This window comes from Amblyomma mixtum, chromosome 1 (genome assembly GCF_055824585.1).
Source record: "Amblyomma mixtum isolate Tamu chromosome 1, ASM5582458v1, whole genome shotgun sequence".
In the NCBI taxonomy this organism is placed as follows: domain Eukaryota; kingdom Metazoa; phylum Arthropoda; class Arachnida; order Ixodida; family Ixodidae; genus Amblyomma; species Amblyomma mixtum.
The window spans coordinates 249,956,856-249,975,204 of record NC_143012.1 but is presented as its reverse complement, the minus strand read 5'-3'; positions in this window follow the sequence as shown (position 1 = coordinate 249,975,204).

Sequence of the window (18,349 nt, the reverse complement as noted above, 5' to 3'; positions counted from 1 at the left end):
TATGAAATGCGGGATAGACAACTCAGCACGATTTCAAACGCGTATTTTTCACATTTTATATTTGAAACCACATAGCCGATTAAGAAAATTTATAAACTGGAGCCACCTTCGATGTTGGCAACCTTCAATTTTCCAATATAATCTTGCCCCCCCCCCCCCCCTTCCCCCCGAAAATCGCCAATCAAAATATTAGTTAACGTGCTATGTCATAACCGAAAACTCGCGTTCACAGGCTGCAGCCACACGTTACAACAAAACAGAATCCGTTCGAATGAGAAATCGGGCTGGTGAGCAAGACGCAGGGCATTTGTTAATGCCTTTGCTCTCTACGGTGCGTCCCTTGCTCGAGGCGAGAACAAAACTGCGGCTCACCGATCGACACAGGCATTGCCAGTGTTCGATGATACATACATACATACACAGATACGTACTTAGTTACATAGATAAATACAAGCATACTTACGTACGTCCATACATACATACATACATACATACATACATACATACATACATACATACATACATACATACATACATACATACATACATACATACATACATACATACATACATACATACATACATACATACATACATACATACATACATACATACATACATACATACATACATACATACATACATACATACATAAGCCCCGCCGCGGTGGCTCAGTGGCTATGGTGCTCGGCTGCTGGCCCGAAAGACGCGGGTTCGATTCCGGCCGCGGCGGCTGAATTTCTTTGGAGGAGAAATTCGAGGCCCGTGTACTGTGCGATGTCAGTGCACGTTAAAGAACCCCAGGTGGTCGGAATTTCCGGAGCCCTCCACTACGGCGTCTCTCATAGCCTTAGTCGCTTTGGGACGTTAAACCCCATAAACCAACCAACCAACCAACCAACCAACATACATACATACATACATACATACATACATACATACATACATACATACATACATACATACATACATACATACATACATACATACATACATACATACATACATACATACATACATACATACATACATACATACATACATACATACATAAGCCCCGCCGCGGTGGCTCGGTGGTTACGGCGCTCGGCTGCCGGCCCGAAATACGTGGTTCGATCCAGGCCGCGGCGGCTGAATTTCGATGGAGGCGAAATTCTAGAGGTCCGTGTACTGTGCGATGTCAGTGCACGTTAAAGAACCCCAGGTGGTCGAAATTTCCGGAACCCTTCACTATGGCGTCCCTCATAGCCTGAGTCGCTTTGGGACGTTAAACCCCCATAAACCAAACATACATACACACACACATACATACACACACACACACACACATACATACATACATACATACATACATACATACATACATACATACATACATACATACATACATACATACATACATACATACATACATACATACATACATACAGACGGACAGACGTACATACAGACGGACAGACATACATACATACAGACAGCCAGACAGACAGACAGACAGACAGGCAGGCAGACAGACAGACAGACAGACAGACAGACAGACAGACAGACAGACAGACAGACAGACAGACAGACAGACAGACAGACAGACAGACAGGCAGACAGACAGACAGACAGACAGACAGACAGACAGACAGACAGACAGACAGCCAGACAGACAGACAGACAGACAGGCAGGCAGACAGACAGACAGACAGACAGACAGACAGACAGACAGACAGACAGACAGACAGACAGACAGACAGACAGACAGACAGACAGACAGACAGACAGGCAGGCAGGCTGAGTGGGAGGGGTGGAGCAGGTCAACCCAGCCAGAAGGGCCAAGAGCTTATGCGCCTCGGCGACCCAGTCAGCCCGTTGGACGAGCCGAGCCCGAAGGCCCGAAGGCTCGAGGATTGGGCTTTCACGCGCTCTACAGTTGCGACAGCCCTGGGTGTTGCGAGGCGCCGCGATTACGGCACTGGGTCGAAGTCTCTAGCACAGCAGTTCGTCCGGCCGTTAGCGACACGGCGATCTCGGGGCACCTTGAACAGCAAGAGTGTCGGCACCGGAGAAGGCGGGGCTCGCATAAGGCGCCTGCTCTGTGCGACGATTATGTAAAGGACGCCGCCGCCGGGATAGAGAGCGTCGCCGTTCTTCGGGAAAAAAGGGGCTCATATCGACCTTTTCGCTTCTACGAAGAACGAGCTGTGAGAAGGGGTTGGCATGCGCCCAGCACCGAGGCTTTAGATTGGTTGCTGCCGAAAATTAAAAGAAAAAAACAAGCAACGAACAACAACAGCAAGAATTTCGCCTAACACCTCGTAGTCCTTATGAAGGCGATGCAAGTCTCGTAGGAGTGTGGGTTTCCTTAAAAGCCACCACCATCCCATTCTCCTCTCTCATGCTGTGTGCTCCTAGCAGAACTCGGTCATATCCAAAAATAAATTTAACTTGAATGCTGGCACGGCGTTCTTGGCACTGCTTTCTGGTGAACTGCGCTCATCGCGGACACCCACTCCGTCCTATCGGCCACCACGCGTTCACTTGCACATATCGCCATGCCAGTGACTTGGTGGCTCCTTCACAAGTTTCAAAGTCCCGCGCAGGAACTAAAGTACTCCAAGGAGATTATTTTATTCGGGGAGATTCGCCTGTCCGGAAAAAGCGAAAAAGGCTCTGTATCACCTCGTTGCTACAGTTTAGCTCTTCCAGACGCCGACCAAACGACTGCCAAAAAATAAATAAAGAAAAAATATATTTCTCTCATTTATGCAACTTACCTCACTCCACGATCTGCACATCAGCTTCGCGACTATAAAGCGCGAGCTCTTTTGTCATAATTGCCTCTTCTTGCGTACTCAGACATGCCATGTTGTCCCGAATTGCCGAGAAGCATTTTTTGTTGAAAAAGTTTCCCTTGAGCTAAGGCTCAGTGGCTTTGGCGTTGGGCTATTGATCCCAAGGTAAGGTCGCGGCCTCGATTGCTGCTGCGCCGGCCGGCTTTCGATGAAGGCGAAATACAAAAGCACCTTTATATATTGTGCGATGTGAGCGCAGGGTGAAGAACCCCAGGTGGTATAAATTAATCCGGACCCGTAAACTAGGGCATCCCTCGTAGCCTATGTGTTGCTTCGGGTAGTTAAGCCCCACATTTCTTGAAAAGTTTTTTTCGAGTCGCATTATAGGGTTCGCACGTGCAAGCCAATACTGGAAATTCAATTTCGAACCGCCATGCTTGCGTTGCGACGAAATTCGGCTCCTCGCAGCTTCAGTAGTCCTCACCTTTTTTTCTTTGCCCGTTGGCATGTAATGTTGTCCGCGGAAGTTATCAGAAGGTAGTAACTACGAAAACGCCTTTTTCCTCACAGTCTAATATCACAGCCATGAATACTCGCCTACGTTATCTGTACAATGCACTATTCAATGCCAGGCGGCGCCTTTAGTTAGCGAGACAGTTCAACCTTTTTGCTTCTTTCATAACAAGGCAGCAAATTACTCATTGGCATCCATCCAATTTTCTTCTTTCATATTCTGAAATCTTCCGCAGGAACTTTTATTCTAAGAACGACAGGCGAAACGACAACATTAAGGGCCTGTGCTAAAGGGAGAGATGACATCCGGATCGAAACAAGGTACACTTCCTCTCCCGACTCGCAGTTGCCAAGGGCGTGGGAGAATCCGCGGTTACCGCGACTGGGAAATGTGGATCCCCCGCAGCTCCCAAATGCGGCTCTGCCACTACGACCGCTTGCCATCCGCGTCGGGGTCAAGTTCACCAGTCGAGACGCCAGCGGCGCTAAGGAGTACTTGATACTCTTGCTCCGTGTCTTGCTCCGTCATCTGATCTCTCTGGCTGGATAGGTCGCTAAGCCTGGAGAGGCGCAAAGCACCGATAGAAGGCGCAGCAAGCTCGGTACAGTTAGATAACCGCCGAGCTTGATACGGCCAAGGCGTCTTAGGTAAAGCTCGGCCCGAGCGTGAAACGACGTCTCATAACACGCGTACAATATGTCTCCCGGAGCGACGGCCCGTAGGACCTGGGGAGCGTTCAAGGCATCTGTCCGTGATTAGAACGCCATCGCGCGTGCATTTTGTAAGTGGACAGCGCGCGCTTGTAACTCGTACGCGTGCCGTGCGTATAAATACCCGATGCTGCGGTTATGGCCTGCCTGTCGCCTGCTCGGGCGCCAACTGCGCTAAAGACAGCCAGGGGCTTATCAAAGCATGTAGCGCCAAATCTTTTATACAAGCGCCTCCTTATTACCTCCTTCTGTCGGAAAACTCTGCGTTTTGCAAAAACAGTTGCATCTCGCTCTGAGGAAGGAAACGAATATGGCAAGAAAAATTGCAAGGGTCAGGATTCGAACCGAGGGACGTCTACCTGCCCAGCTTCCGACATGCTACTTTCAGCGGGGAGGGCGTCGTGTACACCGCAGGCCTGGCAAGGCAAGCACGCCTATTTGGGCTCGTGTATACAGTGGGCACATCTATACAATGGGCACCGGGAGCAGACTGCCCGTTCTTTAATGTACAGTCTTTGTCAAAAGTCTTCGGTCCCTACGGTCTGCTTTTGAGTCGCATAGTGGGTCACTCGCGGCACCCTTAAAGAAAGATCAAAGGGCCTTGAAAGGCTAAGGCAAGGGTTCTTCTCTTCTCGCATAAATTTAAGGCTTGACAGGTGTCGTGAATACTTCATTAACGGCCTGAACAGCAAACCTTGTGGTCTGACGACTTTTGATGGGGGTGTATATATCTGATTAGAAGCAGCTCTTATGAAAATGATCTATAGACTTTTTATAGACTTCTCGTAGACTCTACTCCCTTCCGACAAATATTTACCTTTGTATATTCATTGTCTACAGACAAAAGTCTACTAAAAGTGCTTGCCCATAGATGTATAGATTGTGTGTAGGATTTGTATTGTATATAGACCAGTCTGTAGGATTTCTGTGCAGTAAATCTACAGACTTCATTCACAAAAGTTTATGAAGAGTCTAATGACTGTTTAAAGAAATTGTTGTAAGGTAACTGAAAGCCGACGAAGAGTGTAAAACGGCGCCGGCTGACATTCTCGAGGTACCAGAGAAGGGCGGTGTGAGCGACGCATTTATTTGCACGATCTACTCCCGGCTTGTGAAAAATAGAGACGTGAGAGCCCTTCTAGACTGTTAATAAAACCGGCACTGAAGAAAAGAAATTCTCAGTATCTTGGATAGTTCAGCGCAACAAAGGGACGAGTACAAAGGAGGAAGCCACAGCGCTCGTCTATGACTCCTTCCTTTGTACTCGTCCCTTTGTTCCGCTGAACTTCCCAAGCTGTGTCCTCTTCAACTCGCCCAGCCCAGCGTAAGCATGAAATTCTCAGTAACTGCCTGACCCCTCAGCTTCGCCATGGAGGAAGGGTTGAAGGAGTGAGTAAAAGAAGGAAGGGAGAAAGAGGCGGAGGGCTCCAGATTAATTTCGACCACCTGACATTTAACGCGCGCTCGCATCTCGCAGCGCGCGCGCTAGTTTCGCACGTGGGAGATGTGCCGTACGAAATGATAACCGATGGCGGAGATGAGGGCATAAAACCTGATATTCTTTTGACAGCGGCTGAAAAGACACAGCGACAGTAAGATGAATAGAGATGAAGGCGTTAATTCGATGACGCGAAAAATCGTATGAATACAATGGACATTCTATGCATGTCTCCGCCAAGCGCATCACTTTAAAAACCACTAAAACACGTGCAAAACCGAGTTGGGGTATAATTTTAAAGCTTGTTTGGAAATGCAAATTTGTTTGTGCTCGTGTGCGCGCGTGAGTGAATAGTAAACGTATATGCGGCCTAAGGCCAAAAATTATGGGCAAACGCTTTTTTTAGCACTGAGTTGTTTATGCACGCAGGTTTTTTCACATATCGTAAAATTTCATCATAACATTCAATATATCCGCAGATATCTCCTCGGTACGGTTGTAATTTTCTGCTATTTATTGTCAAAACCGCCCCCATTGATTTACTATGGCAGTCTTAACTACTCAGTGCGAGCGCAGTACAAACTTCGAAAGCGAGATTTTGCAACGCATCGGAAGATTAGACCATTCCCATCATATGTTCAAAACAGTACTTTACAATATTCCACAGTTGCCACGCAGTTAAAAGTGGTGTTCAGGAAAGGTGGACTTGATTTTACCGCTGCCGAGCGGGCGAGGTTTGAACTCGATCTTTGAAAAAGAAACGCAAAGCGAGCTACATGAATACGTGTTCGGCGTTTGCGAAGACACATATGGCAACCATTGCACTGTTATCGCGGAAATGCACTGCCGTAAAAACTACTGTGCTAAATGGTGAAACATTTCATGTAGAGAGCACGTTGAAGATCGTTCCAGTGGTAAAGAACACTAGGACAGGGGCAATATCGTTACCTGCCGATGACGATGATGAAAACTTTATTGGCTAGTAAAGCAAAATTTGGAGTCCCTAGTTCGGGATTTTATAGTCTGAGGCTGTTGTGCCGGCCTCGGAGACTAGCCATAGTTGGCAGTCCGAGTCGGGCTTGAGTAGGGCGGCCAGTGCGTGGGTTGTGGGTTTGGGATTGGATTGAGGGTGGGAGTGTGTTGGCATGTCCATATCTTGTGGCAGAGTGTAGCCCACTTGCCACAATGAGGGAAGTCTGGGGAGTAAAGTGAGAAGTACCATACATGAACTCTGTGAGGGGAAGGAAAAGTAAAGGTTTGTAGTCGTCTGTACACATGTTCTGCTCTGCTAAGGTGGTCTGAGGGAGGTGGTTAAGTACATCTGGTCAGCGTGTAGTCATCCGGGATGTCCGAGTAAGAAAGGAGTGTAGCAGCGCAGGTGTGATCTGAGGAAGGGGGTGATCGGAAGAGAAGGTCGCGAGCGTGTCGGTGCGTGGCTCCCGTGCCGACTGGTGCCCCGTGGCCCAGATCACAACATCCTTATCCATGGGAGTTGTGCACGGGATGGGGAGGCCGACTGGGCCTATTTTACCGCGCATGAGGTTCCGACATGCTGCTTGAGAGCCTGTCAAGGTGATGGCTGTTGTGCGGTGGCCCCTGCCAAAGCTATCGCGGCTTCTTCGGCCAGGGAGATCTCTGAGGTGCGTATGGAGGTAACGCCGACTAAGGAGCCATTCGACTTCGAGACTGTGGTGGCCATTTTGGGGTATATGTGTCCTGTTGCGTCCAACAAAGTGCGGCAGGGTTGGTTTTCTGTGTGCACGAGAGATGCTGTGTTGGGGCCTGTCGTCTGGAGTCGGCGAACTGAGGGTGCATACGGCCAAGGAGTGTGTTGTGTTGTCTTGTGCTGGATTTTATGGCGAAGGAGTGGTCGAATGATTGGCCCTTTGTGAAGATTCATCGGGAGGTCTGCTCTGTGGTTCATGGGGTGGGGTACAGGGGAGAGAGCTTAAGTGTTCGTAAGACATCGCGTCAGGTTGGTGCCAGGGTAAGGGGAGTAAGCTGAACAAGGCGATGGGCTTCCAGCAGCTCATCCAGAGTATTTTTAATGCTCAGACTGAGAAAGCATTTTGTAGAAGTGCTCATAGGTAGGCAAAGTGTCGTATTATATGCCTTACGCACCAGCGTATTCATTCTGTTTCGCTCCTGTTCCCAGAGGGAAAGGCAGCGCTTATGTGATATGAGGTAGCACAAAGGCCGGGAAAATTTCGAGCGCATCATCGTTCTTTGATGCCATGGTGTTTAATTTTGACTCGTTGAACCATGCGGAGTATTTGGTTCAATAGTTGAGGTGTCAGCGCGGCCATTGGATATGATGAGACCCAGGATCTTGATTTCTGGTCTGACAGGAATGTCTTGGGCATTCAAATTTCTTAAGGTGATGGCATTCGGGGGTGGTCGGGACGTGATTGACTACGGTCAATAAACAGGAGTTCAGATTTCTTTTGGACGCTGGCAAGGCCACAGGATGCAGCATGTGCTTGTACGGTGTCCGCCGTGGCCTGGAGGCGGCCCTGTATTTCGTCCTCGCCGCTAGAGTTCGACTTGACCGAAATGTCATCTGCATAGAGCGAACGACAAACGCCCTCGATGCGGTCCAGCTGTGCGGGGAGGTCTTTCATCGTGAGGTTAAACAGTAGTAGGGAGAGGACTGCCTGTGTGTCCGAGAAGAATAGGCAAGAATTTGATGCTATTGGCATTCAAAACAGATTTCCTGATTATCAGAAAACATGAATGTAGTTGTATGTGTGGTTTCCAGAGTTGGTAGTAGCTCACCGCCGGCGTCACATGCTCTTGACGCTTTTTGATTCTGTACGGATCCTGTGTTCGATATTTTCAAACTTCCAGGCGCTGCTTAATCTAATTGCACTTCCCTCACGCAGTTGAAAAAGGTTCTATTGCTTTACTTATAATGGGCAGAAATAGTTCCAAAAGGTAGCGACGAAACGGGACAAGCTTATATAGGGCTGGGAGGGGAGGGGAGGGGGGGGGGGGGGGGGAGGGGTGGCAGCGTTCTCTTGGGCACAGTGCTTCCTACTTTGGTTTTTAGCAACTCCCGCTACGTGTGCTACAGCAAGCTACTTTCTTTGCTTGAGTCGATAGGCCACGTGGCATGGCTCTGCTGTCAATATGCAAAGCTTTGGCGAGAGATAAATCCCGGGAGATAAATCCCGGGAGATAAATCCCGGGATCCTGGGAGATAGATCTCAAAGCGGAGAGAGACAGTTGTCAGCATCAACAAATGCGTTCCTCGCGACAGCACGAGTCGCAATATGCGTCGTGCTACCGCGCCTCCTGCTGCTTTCCACAAAGAACACACCAGCAGAACTTCAGCCATTTGGTAGAATGACCGAATCAGCTGCCAGCATATTGGAGTACCGGGACGTACTATGAACGCCACCACACAACTTCTCGGGGCTGTCAGGCTGTGGGCCCATAGCGAGGACATGAGGACAGCAGCGAAACGAAGGCGGTGTGTGGCGGCTAGCGCTGCGGGAGTCCGGATCGCACCACAATGGTCGCTCGCGGTGGGAGAACCTCTCTCGAGTGCCGGGCATAAAAGCCTATTGTTGCGCGCTTGGGCGACTCCGGACTGTTTTTCATCGGACGGACAAACAATGAACACCGCCTGGCCAGCGGTCCTGGCCTTGCGTCCACCTGCTCTGATGAGGAGGAAGCGCAGGACTCGGGGAGGAAAGGAGTGAGGGCTGCGACCTTCCTTTGAGGCGACGTCGGGTGTTCGGTTTGCTTGGTGCCAGACAGCGCTGGATGCATACTCGATCGCCGAACGAGCGAGCAAAACAAACGCAGGGGAGTAGATCGAAGGGTTGGGCTGGAAGCTAGCGCGCTGGGTGGGCCGATAAGCGTCTATGCGGAGAGGCGAAGAGACGAAGCATTTGGCTGTGACGGCTCTCGACATGCGCGGACTCCGAGCTGCGATGAGAAGGAAAAGGAAATTGCGCTCATTCGCGTCCATCGTGCCCGTCTAGGACGACGGACAATCTTTTTGTCAACACGCGCGAGGGCGTCGGCAAAATGTCACTCGGGATAACTGAGGTGAATTGACCCGAACCGCACGTCGAGACGCTGTTTTATCCGAGTAATGGTTATTCTGCTTAGCGTGTTCCGGTGAATAGCAGGTATTTTATATTCCAATACTAAAACTTTGCGAAAGAAAAAGTTTGGTCTTGAGTGTCCATTTGGGCTGTCTGGTACAGCATTCTTTTGAGTAAGCGAACAGAGGACGAACGCGACAAAATGACTATATGCACCTTGGTACTTGCTCCAATGTGCTATCGAAATGCGCTAACTCAAGAACTTGGAAACTAGTTGTATTGTTTATGTTAGAAGGATAGTTGAACTTTTTTGTTTTTTTTTCCAATCAGAAAGTCGTAAGAGAAAATACTTACTAAACATGTGTTTATTACCTCCGTCGCTCTCTTTAATGCACTTTTAGACTGTCGAATAACAGATGACCATGCAAGCTTTGCTGAATGGCAGCACGTTAAAAACTACCTTTTGTTGATAGAGAAGAATAAAGCCAAAAAGCCAGCAGTCTTGGCAGATGCTCACTCGTCAAGGAGGAACGAAGTCCAGAAAAAGAAAAGCCAAGCGCCTCCTTTTATTGGCGTCACCACTGAGCCAATTGCACCACTTACTGTTTTCTATACCAGCCAAATGTTGATCACTGCGTGTGCATTTTGTTTTGTTTGTACAACTTTCCTTGTTCCTATGCTTGTTACCGAAAGAAGGGTTTATCAGAACCAGGGACGAGGCTCAAGTACCTGAGACACCGCACCTACGCGGGAGTTTCTGAGGCCCTGAAGGCCTACGCCTAAAGCTCTTTGCATGCACAGTGGCGCCCAAATCGTAACCTATGAAAGTAGTCCTGATCAGCCTTCTGCGACTGGCTGTAGGGAACACGTCTCGGAGGCCATCTTTTTGTTCTATCCCTCGTATGCGCCTACGCAGCCTCCGAAGCCAGCCCGACTGGTGCACACGCGGCGGCGAGCGGCCAGCCGGCGGCCATTGCTGAGCCAGATGCCATGCCCCGGACAGCCGGCTGCGCCGAACGACGGGGCCGCCACGTGAAGGCCCCTCCGCGACCCGAGCGCCGCCCCGTGGTCGGGCCTAGCTGTGGACGCCGTCGCCCTCCGGGACACGGCCCCGGGCCGCAAGGCCGGCGGCTGCGCGAGCCACTGCACAAGCGCGGCAACAGGCTGGGCGTCAACTCTTCCGTAGACAATAAGGTGGGCCACGGGCAGAGTGCGGGAAGGCCCCAGAGCTCAGAACGACAGCTTTGTCGCCTGAGAATTCGCTTTGGCTCTCAACGTTTCTAGTTTGGAAGTCAGATGGAACTGAAGAAAAAAAGCATGAAGGGTAGCCGAAAGGCCCTCTCTACGCGGAACAATGACTAGTCATCATGATATGATCACGCTATTTTTTTACCAATTCAGAGACATATCTTCTGTACGACGAAGAGTGTTATGTATATGTATATGTATGTTAGGTTAATCACCCTTGCGAATGGTATTCTGGCACCATAGCCATTAAGCTCGATATTATGGCAGCATTTCTACTATCTTGGTAGAAGGGACAGCTTGCGGTATGTACTATCGCGCTCAATATGAGTTGCAACGCGCGGTCATCGACCGGGGCTCGTTCCGTGGTCTGCCTCCTCCAAACAGTCGCTCGGAATTCTGGGAGAAACTTTTTCCTGAGCGGGGGTGCTGTTGTTTCCTCGAACAGCAGTTTCTCCCAGAATTCCGAGCGACTGTTTCGAGGAGGCACACCACGGAACGAGCCCCGGTCGATGACCGCGCGTTGCAACTCATATTGAGCGCGATAGTACATAATGGAGCAAAAGCATATGATAGTTTAGGATGACTGAGGCCTTCCACTGACCCGACCGTTCTTATTTAAGAACAGCGCCCACTGCTTGCAGTAAGCTGAGTCCAATGGTACTTTGGTGGGAAGACAGCGCAAAAAACGACAACCACAGGGGAGGATAAGTCTTCCCACCAAGTATGAATTACCAACTCGCCCAGCACCATGTTTTACTGAAGTCCAATGGTGTCATTGTTTGGCCTACGCTGACCAATACTTTTCGGCGTTTGTGCCATACCCAGAAATTCTGTACAGAAGCATTTTTCAATCGGAAATAGTTTGTGAACTGAATTTTATCGTATATGGAAATATATAACTATAACAATCAATATATCCGCAGATCTTCCGACGGAAGGCTTGCATTTTTTGCTATTAACCTTTTTGCTTTCCTCAAAAGCGTACCCCGTTGGTTCTCTATGGCAGCTTTAAATACTCAATGCGAGTGATGGAAAAAAATTAAAAGAAAGATTTTGCTACGCATGGGAAGAATGGGCCCTTACTTTCAATATTTTCATAACAGTGCCTTACAATACTCCAATATTCAAGATATTTGTCCACGAAAGCTGGACACGTGTCACCTATACAGTACTGAGCATAATTCACAAGCCCGCGACCAGACGTCGCTGCCTTAAGATGGCGTACATAAGCATTAAATTCACCAGCGCTAAGATACCCAAGCTGGCAAAAGATTCAATGGCAAAGTAATGGCAAAGTAAGTAATGGCAATGGCAAAGTAAATCGCGAATGAAGCCGCTTTGAATGACATGAAATTCGGCTCAAACGACGTCGTGTACTTATTCTTTGCGGTCACAGCCGTGTAATGGCGACCCGAAATTTTTTTGCCAGCCTTTGTCTTTGCAGGTTTGGTACAAAGCGTACGCGACTGGGCTGACTGGTCTTTCCCATCCGCGTGAGGAAAACTTGTCCCCTAGTCCCAACGTCCGGTCTTGTCCGGAAGAATCATACTTGGACTACCTGATTTGTCCAGTTTACGTTCCCGTTCTATCACAAAATGAAAAAAAAAAGCGCTTAGTGTTTATACTCAGAACGGCGTTCCTTCTTCCGGACGCACCCTGGCCACTACACTCTAAACAGAAAAAGGAGTAAAAAGGAAGTAAACTGTCCTCTAGCGCACACCCTTTAAAGAAGAAAGTGCGCTTGAGGTTTACATACTCCCTTTTTACACCCATACAGGTGCATTAGTGTTTACAGTATACACTCTCCCTCCACTGCTCCTCGATCCCTTTGCCGAACCGATTAGCCGAGCATGGTAACGTCTGTTTACAGCCTTCCCACGCATTATAGTGGGCGAATGGGGCACTACGGCGCGCACCGATGCTATTTACGAGCGCCCCGGGGCCACTGCAGTACTCGATTGTGAACCTTTTAAGGCGAAAGCCTTTAATAGCTCATAATGTCGTCCGTTACCAGAGAGTGTCACACCTTTGGCAGCGTTTAACTCCTGTTAACTCGGGAACTAAAAAAGATAGGAGAAAACGAATGATTGATTCAGATAGAGGAGGAAAAAATGAACATAGAAGCTACGTTTGATGACTGTAGAATAATTGATTAATTAATTACAGTCAAAAATGTCAAAATTGCGTCGAAATAGCGCAGACGTCGATGTAGCCACGGGAACGGTGTGACGTCACATCCACCGGATGTCGTCCCGTCGTAGTGAAAATTGTCACAGAATGGTCGGAAAAACTCCAGATTTGTGTCAAATTTGATGGAAAAATGTATAATTAAGCGTAATTAAAGATGTATAATTTGGGTATCAATATAGCCACTGGGACGGTGCGACGTCACATCCACCGGAAGTCGTCACGGCATAGTGTCCTCGGCTTTCGCCTCTCAACACTTCAGTTGCCAAAGTGTCTACGCAATTTTTGAATGAATTCTTGCTTAGTGAATAGGCAGGACCAAGTTAATATTGTTTTACTTTGGTGTTGGAAGAAGTGAATTCCTCTACATGGTTGCCAGTACCCTGATGTTCTCATTCATGCGTGCTGGATTTGCTGCAATGAAAAAATCGTATTGATGTATGTCCTCAAGTGGTTCCCCGCAAAATCGGCGGTTTTGCACATCAGACCGCGCCCCTTGACGTCCCGTTGTTTACAACAGAGGGTGATCTACTCACGGCGCTGGCAGCAGCAAAGAATGCGGAGTGGAGCTGGTGGTTGTTTTGTACCATTTCGTCAGTGTGCAGTAGAATGCGTTTCGAGAAACGCGAAGGCGCTAGCCATATCAAGTGTGTACTTCACTGCCCATCTTGTAATTATTTTTCTAAAATATCGCTTCACTGCATTCACGTCGCAATAGATTCACATAATTAGTATGCACAGTTCCCGTAAGCTTCGTCGCAGGACACAATGCCAGTGGGCCATCAGCCTCATCAGGCGTGACAAAACTTTTTGAAACGTGGTAGGAAATCCGGCCTGCAGATATATTTACTTGCGAGAGCTTGATATTCATTCGATGCAAAGCAAGATCGCCGAGATAACCGATGTTAATGCGTTACTCTCGACATTGATCCCAAAATATGTAAGCGATTATGTATAGGTGGTGGTGAAAACTTTTTAATAAACAACAGGAGAGTTTGCAGGCCAAAAATGGCCCTTTACATAGGTGGAGTCCTTAGTCCGGGACCCCGCTGGACGAGGCCGCTACTCGCGCCCGTTGGACTAGAGCCCTTTGAGACTCCAGCCCCGAGCAGTTGAGCAGGGCTGCCTCCCATGCCTCTCGGGAAGGGGAAGGATTGGGGGGAAGGGAAGGATTCTTTTGACAGGCCCAAACCATGTGGAAGGTATCGGAAACTTCCCCACAGTGAGGGCAGCGCCCATCAATTTTGGGGTCGAAATGTTTCACTATTGCAGGACACAACAGAGTGTTGGTCTGCAAGCGCCTCAGAGTTCGCTCATCAGCTTTACTCAGGCCCTTAGCAGGGACCGGGAAAAGACGATGGCGTTCGCAATAGTCGTCCAGAATTTCTCTGAACCGCAGAAGCGGTTGCACAATCTCCGAGCCGGAAGAGCCTGGGTGAGGTGCCCGGTAGGTAAGCGCTCGGGCAGCCGCGTCCGCAGCCTCATTACCTCTAACGCCCTGATGGCCTGGAGTCCAAACTATGCGTTTGGGCGAAGGGTCCGATTCCCTCACTGCGCGCTTTAATATACTCCAGGCTAAAGGTGAAATCTCGCCAGCCAGGTAGTGTTGACAGGCTCGACGCGAATCTGTCACGATTACCTTCGAATTCAAGTCCGAGGCGGCAAGCGCAATGGCTACTTCCTCAGCCTGTGCTGAATTTCGAGCTCGAAAGGAGAGCCCGTTAACGCATTGATCCTGGTGAACTACTGCGGCCGTGTAGAATCCATTGGGCGACGGCCCTGCCACGTCAACGTAGTATACACCCTGTTTGGATCCGTGTTGGTGTTCGAGGGCCCGAGCGCGCGCCTCTCGTCTGCCTTCGTGTGTATGTATGTCCATGTTGCGCGGGAGTGGAGGGACCCAGAGCTTGTGACGCCATAGCTCCGGAATCCGACACGTCTCCTCTGGAGTGCACTCGTGTTGGATGTGCAAGCGGTCTAGCAGGCGGCGCCCGGATGCCGTCTGCGAGAGTCGCGTATATTGGTTCACGAGGTGGGCCTCTCGTAACTCCTGGTAGGAGTTGATCACCCCCAACGCCGACAACTTAGCATTGGAGGTGGCCACTGGGAGGCCCAGTGCTCGCTTTGTAGCCTTTCTAACGATGGTGTCGATGCTTATTTCTTGTTGTTTCGTAGTGCGAAGGTAGGGAGCGGAGTAGAGGATCCTGCTGGTCACGAAGGCATGGGCGAGCCGAAGCGCGTCCCTGCCTCGCAACCCGCCGCGCTTGTTAGAAACGCGATGGATCATGCGTCCGACCTGTTCGCCTACGCGCTTGAGTTTGGCAATAGTGGAATCCGGGCTGAGCCTGTTATGGATGAACAGACCTAGTATGCGGAGCTCCCCGACCTCTTTGATGGGGCCTCCCGTCAGAGAGATTTGCAAACTCGTGTTGTCCTTAGGATCGGATCTGATGTGCAGAAGTTCCAATTTTGCGGGAGCACATTGGAGACCACAGCCGATAGCGTAGCTATCGGTTATGGTGGCGGCCCGCTGAAGGCGGTCCTCCATTTCCCCAAGGCTCCCTTCGGTAGTCCAAATTGTTATGTCGTCCGCGTATAGTGCGTGATGAATGCCTTCCACCCGGGCCAATTGGTGGGGAAGCTGCATCATGGCAATGTTGAAAAGAAGTGGCGACAAGACCGCCCCTTGGGGTGTACCCCGTGTACCCATCGTGTATGGTCCGTATTCGTCATCCTCAATCTTGAGGAAGGCCTGACGCTTGGAGAGAAAGTCTCTTACATATATGAATGCCTTGCGCCCACAATCAGTGGTACTCAAGTTAGCCAAGATGCTGCTATGACGAACGTTGTCAAAGGCCCCCTTAAGATCAAGGGCAAGGATGGCCTTGTCGTTGTGGCGCATGGCAGTGGGTCGTATTATGTAGCGGTGTAACTGGAGGAGGACGTCCTGCGCAGACATATGCGGTCGGAACCCGAACATAGTGTCTGCAAAGAGGCCCTTGGTCTCTATGTGTGGAGAGAGGCGATCCCTAACCATCGTCTCCATAAGCTTGCCCACACAAGAGGTTAGTGAGATGGGCCTCAGGTTGTCGGTATTCACTGGCTTGCCTGGCTTAGGGATGAAAGTGACCAAGGAGGTCTTCCATTCGGGAGGGAGTGGACGCCCGTCCCAAATCTGGTTAATGTACCCTAGCAGGTGGAGGTAGGCCGAATCTGGGAGGTTGGCCAACAGATTGACTGTTATGCGATCCCGACCCGGAGCCGTACCTCGCCGCATTTTAGCTAAAGCCGCCTTAAGGTCGTGTAACTCAAAAGGGGCATCAATGTCGGGATTCGGCTTTCCCGCGTACTCGTACTCGGGCCCAACTGGGTCCTCTATGCGGCAGAGATATCTGTCGCACAGGGTGTCCGCGAGTTGAGCCGCCGTACCTTGGTACCCGTGCAAAGCCCGCCGGAGCTGTCTTTGCGTCTCCCCTCTCGTTTGAGTGGGGTCGATGAGACTGCGAAAGAAGCGCCATGTTCCTCTCGAGCTCATCTGACGCGCTGCCGAATTACACTTCTCTATCCAGTTTGAATCGGTGAGCTGGGCAGCATACGCCGCAGCCTGCTCCGTGAGGTCGACAATGCGAGCTTTAAGTTTGCGATTCAGCTTTTGCTTCTTCCACCGTTTGGTAAGACTCCGGCGAGCCTCCCACAAGTGCAGGAGGTGATTGTCCACTGCAGGGATCTCTTCAGTGGTCTGAAGTGTCGTGACGTGTTGTCTTTGTATTGTGTCTAATTGCTTTGCCCACTCCGCATATCCGCCGGATAAGAGCACGGGAGGTATCTCTTTTGTTCGAAACTTATGCCAATCGGTCAATTTAGTGTGGCCCCACTTTTTGCGAGCCGCCTTCGCCAGAAGAGTGACCCGGAGAAGGCAGTGATCGCTACCAAGAGTCTCTCCCAGGTTCTCCCAGGTAGCGTCTCTGGTGTTCGTAACGAGAGTCAGGTCAGGGCATGTGTCTCGCGTAACCGAGTTGCCCACACGTGTGGGACAACACGGATCCGTGAGGAGTGTAAGACGAAGTGTGGAGATGAGCTCCGCCAGCTTGCGTCCTCTGGCCTTCTCAAAGTGGTAGCCCCAATGTAGGCTTGGAGCATTGAAGTCCCCAACGATCACTAGAGGTTCCTTGTCAGCCGATTTGAGCGCGCGGTAGAAGATTTCGTTGAAGGTCACGCGCGGCTTATGCGGGGGGCAGTAAATGTTAAGGACATGTATTGATGGGTCGCGGCGCTTGAGCGGCAGGACCTTGACCATACTGTATTCCTGTTCAGTCTCCAGTTCGAGGTCTACTGGGACTGCGGTGTACGCTTTGTTCACCAGGATGCACGTTGTAGGACCGCCTTGAAACGAGCTATACCCTGTGAATTTAGCATCTGCGCCGGGTTCCTGAAGAGCTAGGAGCGCCGGTGCGGTACCGAGAGACTGCAGGTAGAGCTGGAGGTGTGACCGTTTTTTCCAGCTCCGTAGACCCCTGCAGTTCCACTGTATGATCTCGAATTGCTCCGAATTGTTGTTGGCTTTCCGCTGGGGTCGGCTAGCCATCGTGAACGTGATTATTTAATTTTGGGGGCCAGGTCCCACCCCCGAAGGTGATGGGGCCTCAGGCAGAGGCACCAGCACGTCCGGAGAGAGAGCGGCCGGAATGTCCCACCGGCTTCAGTTACTTAGGGCGTAAGGGCGCTGCCGTTAACCGGCACACGTGCCCTCGTTACGGCAGCCTTTTCTTGAGTTGTGAGCATGAGCGAGCTCTCCAGCGGAACGCTCCCGAAGGCTGAGTTTAGAGATATTTGGTAGCAGGCAGTCTGGCATTACCGTCGGGCCTGGTCGAAACGAGGTGCATTACCCTACGGGGTGACATTCCCACACGATTCTTTCTTCAGCTGATCCCAAGCCTTAGACTATGGTCTTGTTGACCGGGTAGGCTTTTCCTTACAGTAAAAAAAAAAAAAAACTTTCTGCTAAATAGGTTTCTGCAGAAGAAATTCCTCGCTCCAAAAAGGTGGTTGCCCCGCTCCGGCTTCCATTAAATGTGCCACTTATATACATATGCTCCGACTCCGAGTTAATAACTAACCTCTCACAATTATTTCAAAACAGTTATGCAAGTTGAAAAAGCAGGAAAACATACTTCACTTTCCAGACTTAATGATTCTGGTGATCCACACGGCAGGTTATAAAGCGGGAAAGTGCTAGAAAGCATGCAAAAGTGCTTGCAAGCAAAAACTATAAAAAGTATACATTTTTTATTGCCCAGAAAAATTGAAATAAAATTTCGTGTTCTTGGAGCTGCGCATGCGAGGAGTGATCTAAATAGATGAAAATCTGCGCATAATCTGAGTGCTTAACACAGTGGTGAAGTGTGATCTACCAATCA